Here is a 4,816-nt window from a genome sequence, read left to right as displayed (position 1 = left end):
GTAGATAATAAAATTATAAAAAATGAGCAGGTTATATTTATGAATGTATATGTATACATACACAAACAGAGAGAGAGAGAGAGAGAGAAAGCAGTGGTGATGCCAAGCATCCTGAAGGTACTGTTTGACAATGTTCTGGTACTTGGACAATCTGGACTGACTCTTCACTCCCCTTATTGGATGTTCACAGCACACCTTTTGCTACACTTCTGTTTCTTACTGTTAAAGACCTCTATCCAAAAGGTAGAACTGGGATAACAAAAAGCTAATACAAACAAGAATGAAATTAATGAAATTTCCCTGGTAAAAACAGTTATACAGAAAATTGACTCTTTCCCTAGAAGTTATTACCTAAATAAACATTTCGATCATTAATGAGTATTGTTAGTAAGAGTGAGATAGAAGATTTTAGAAGAACTAGTTTTTCCTTTTTTCTAATTCTTTTTTAATTTAATTTTACTTGTAATTCATTTTTATACTCCATATTCCATTACTCGCCCCTCCCACCCACCCTCTGACTGCTCCACATCCCACACCTCCTTCCCACCCCAACTCATCTCCACGTGGATGCCCCACACCCACCCAACCTGACCTCAAAACTCCCTGGGGCCTCAAGTCTCTTGAGGATTAGGTGCTTCATCTCTGAATGAACACAGACCTGGAAGTCCTCTACTGTATGTGTGTTAGAGGCCCCTAACACACATACAACTGAAAAGAATTATTAAAGAAGAAAATTTAGGGAAATTCTAGAGGCTGACAAGCTGTAATTGAATTGCTAGGTTTTTAATGTTTAACTTTAGAAACAAGAAACTTGTAGGAATAGGAAGAGATTTCCATCATGCAAGTTTATGACAAGCCTTGGTAGTTTCCTGAAGGCCAAAGCAAGCAGTTTTAGGAATCCTGATGTTCTTCTATTCTTTAGAGAATTGTAATAAAGATAGGAATCATATTGAAACAAGGGTACAAGACATAGACATCAGGAAGGCATCCTAGCTCATGCCTACCTTCCTGAACAGACTTGTCAGACCCAGAACTTTACTGATTGACTGCCCTTCCTTAAACAAAGAAGCTGGACAACATTTTTGAATCAAAGGAAAGGAACAGTGGTCTTACACCAAATATGAAAGACATATAGAGGAAGGAAAGGAAGAATTAAATAAAGATTAGGGATTGAACTTTTATAAAAAGCAAAGTTTGATATAATAGGTTAGTGGGAAATAACTTTTGATCTATTAATCTTATGCCAAACTGAAACAAAATCAAATTCAAATAGAGTCATCCTGTCTAGCATTTCTGTAGCCATAAGGCTTTCCAACACCAATTTTAAGCAAGAAGATATTGAGTTTAAAGAAAATTGATTTTATCATAATGTTAAGTTTTAGTTCTCATAACATTGCTGTTTGCTCTCTTTGTTCTTCTTTCAATATTCTTATGTAGTCAGGGAAAGCTTTAGAAGAAAATGTATTTAGAAAAGCTGTGTAATCAATGAATAAAATTTCCGAGGAAATGATTCTATGTATAAATAAAGCTTGAAAGGAATAAAAGTTGTCAGAGTAGGAAAAGCCTTACTGAGCTGTGCTTCCTCTCATGAAGCAAATCACATCCAGTATCTTATCCTTGTATCCCTTCACTGCTCTGGCATGCATCCTTCTCCAGACCCTGCCCTCAGCTGAAGCTGGTGCCTGGCAAAGAAGGCCATGAATCTGAAAGAGAGCAAAGAGGGGTATTATGGGAGTCTTCATAAAAAAGGGGGAAATTATATAATTATATTACAATCTCAAAAATAATAAAATAATAAAAATACACCAAATATTCAAATGAACAAAACTATTTCTGAGGTGTTTAAAGGTCTTAAATGCTTTCTATCTTCTCCTCCATTTGCAGGCTACAATTCTTTTCTCTGTTACCCTAGGATAATAACATAAATATGAGAAAGGACCTGAGACATATAATGTAAAGGTCAAGAGTGCTGCCATAACTGATATTAAAATTCAATTTTATAGAAAACATATAGAAACTACACAATCCTTCTTTTAATTCCTAAGAGTATAATTTACCAGAATATTTATAAAACTATTCACTTTTGAGACTTTCTAATTACTTCTTCATCTGCATGTCCTATGTGAAGCCTGTTAACTAATTTAAATCATATATATATATATATAATATTTATTTATTTGTTTATTTATTTATTTGATGGGTACCCAAATAAGGCTAATTACCTGACTAATTTTTGGAACTTTATCTCTAATAATTATTATCAATTATTTCAGACAAAAGACCAACATATTACACATAGAAACAAAAATCACAGTCATTAATTGCTTTTTAAAACTTTATTGGAGTAGCAATCATTCAGGGTACAAATGGAAGGCATCATACAGAAAGCTAGTTAGAATCTCTGCATGCTTGTAGATTTTATCCAGGGTGTACCTTCTGACCCATCCTGCCATTCATTTGACTGTGATCAACACATTTTCTATTATCTTCTTACAAATCCTCTTCTACTTGCTCACTCCTTACAATCAAAGGAGGGCAGTGTTCAGGTGTCATGTTTCACAAATACAAAGTTGTTCTCCAAGCCACATTTGTGACTATATTTTTCTCTTTTTGAGTTATTTCATTATTTTCTGAAGAACACTGCTCTTGTTACTAAATGGTAATCTAACCTTTTCTTTATTGATACCTGTATTAGTCAGTTATTTAGAGTCACAGAACTTATGAAATATCTCTTCATATAAAGGGGATTTATTGTAATGATTTACAGTCTGTAGTCCAACAAACCAAAATTAGGCAGCTGTGAATGAGAAGTCCAGTAGTTGTACAGTCCCATGCGGCTAGTTGTTTCACGTTGTCTTCTGTATAAGCTGGAATCCTGAAGAAATGGGTTGCAACAGATGTGCTGGCAAGTAAATCCAAGTAGGCAAAAAGTGATTCTTCTACTTCAAATATCCTGTAGGCCTCTAACAGAAATTTACTTTGCCCTGGATGCCCTTGAACTCAAAGATCTGTTTGTCTCAGTCTCCTGGGATTAAAGGCATGTATTACCTTGCCTGGACCAAAGCTTTTCATGGTCACTGTGCCTCAAGATCTCCATGTCAAGATCCAGTCAGCAGCCTGTGTTTCTAGTCTCAAGATCGAAATCACAAGCATGCCTGCCATTTCTGAATTGTAGTTCATTCCACATGTAGTCAAGTTGATAACCAAGAATATTCATCAAAATACCTGACTCTACATCTTAGGGTCTTAGGAATCCTTTTAAATAATCTTCCTCTACCACTTCTCTCTCCTTCATTAGTGAACTTGTGAACAGCCTTATAAAAGTATCTTTACCTAGGAGGGCTCAGTTAACCATGGGCAACACCATACCTGCACAAGACATCCCAAATTGTATAAATCAGGATGAGCAAGACTTGAGGAGAAAGCCAGTAAGCAGTACTCCTCCAAAGCTTCTATATCAGTTCCTGCCTCAAGTTCCCCTGACTTCCTCGCTGATGGAATATGATCTGAGAGTTGCAAAAACAAAATAAATCTTTTCTTCTCCAAGTTGCTTTAGACCAACTATCTGTTTCATTAGAACAATAGAAACCCTAACTAAGACAGAAATTGATATCAGGTCATGGAGTATTGCTACTAGATAACAGAAACTCCTCAAGCCTTCTCTGCCATGTATCTCTGCCATTATATTCTGAATTACTATAGGCTCAAAGCAGTACTTTCAAGTGATTATGTGTTGAAATCATGAGCCATCATAAAACTTTTTGGTAACATATTTGACTAAGCACATTGTTTTTAAAAGGTGGAAAGAAACTCACTGAATTTTGTTTTCTGCTGTTTTGATAGACTATCTTAACAAAAGTACCTTAAGTGAGAGGATTTATTTGGGTTGCAGTTCACTGATGAGAGGCCCTCAAGGTAGCAAATTCTTAAAGCATCTGTCACACATGGAAGCTTGTACTAGCTTAACTTCTCCATTCTTATTCAGAAATTTCTAGGGAACAATGCCAATGGAATTAATGTAATCACAATAATCCCCCATAGACATGCTCACATGCCAAACTAATCTAGATAATTCCTCATTGATTTCCTTTTGTGGTGATTTTATATTTGTATCAATTTGACATTTAAAACTATCTCAAGCATATACTGTAAAAAGCAAAACTGGCAAAAAGACACTTCTGGAAAATGTTAACAAAACTTTTAAATATATTAAGTGATGCTCACAATTAGGAAGTGAATTAAAACCAGAACTTCAAAAATGAGGAAATTTACAACATCTTTTTTAGTCTATGAAATGACTATATATTGTAGGCACTAGACTGATTCAAATTTATACAAGATCTTTTGAAATATTTTAGTAATATCAAGGTAAACTTACCCTAGGCAAAATTAGTTCTAGTTTTCAGTCTTATAATTATATTCCTGACAGAAATATTAGCATATCTTCACAAAAGAAATATAAAATGGTGTTTGGAAAAGCACTGGTTATAAAATCAGTCTATTGCCAGCCTAACGCAGATCTAGTTTGTAAATTGTGCAGAATTCTTACAGTATATTGCTACATATCTATAGGAACAAAATAGTTGCCAAAGATAATAATGACAGGGAAACAAAGTAGTTGTTTAAAAAAAAGATATGGAGTCTGCAGAGGTGAGAGTGAGGACCACAGAGGCAGACAGCTTCTGGGACAGGCGGGAGCCACAGAGCCACTGAGGCCAAGTAACTTATAAAGGCAAGCCTATCAGAATTACACCAGATTTTTCACCAGAGACTATGAAAGCCAGAAGATCCTGGACGGATGTTATACAGACACTAA

At 35.2% G+C, this 4,816-nt stretch overlaps 1 long non-coding RNA gene across 1 annotated transcript in view; it reads right to left on the bottom strand.

Annotated features, from left to right (window-relative positions):
• Positions 1-1,629: 1,629 nt before the first annotated feature.
• The window catches only part of LOC110310105, a 70,016-nt gene continuing 66,829 nt past the window's right edge, over positions 1,630-4,816 (bottom strand). Inside the window, exon 3 of the long non-coding RNA XR_002379800.2 lies at positions 1,630-1,703. This is a non-coding gene — a long non-coding RNA (uncharacterized LOC110310105). The remainder of the gene's footprint in view (positions 1,704-4,816) is intronic.

Source organism: Mus caroli, chromosome 2 (genome assembly GCF_900094665.2).
Source record: "Mus caroli chromosome 2, CAROLI_EIJ_v1.1, whole genome shotgun sequence".
Classification (NCBI taxonomy): domain Eukaryota; kingdom Metazoa; phylum Chordata; class Mammalia; order Rodentia; family Muridae; genus Mus; species Mus caroli.
The sequence above is the reverse complement of the archived record's forward strand: the minus strand, read 5'-3'. Positions and strand labels throughout refer to the sequence as shown.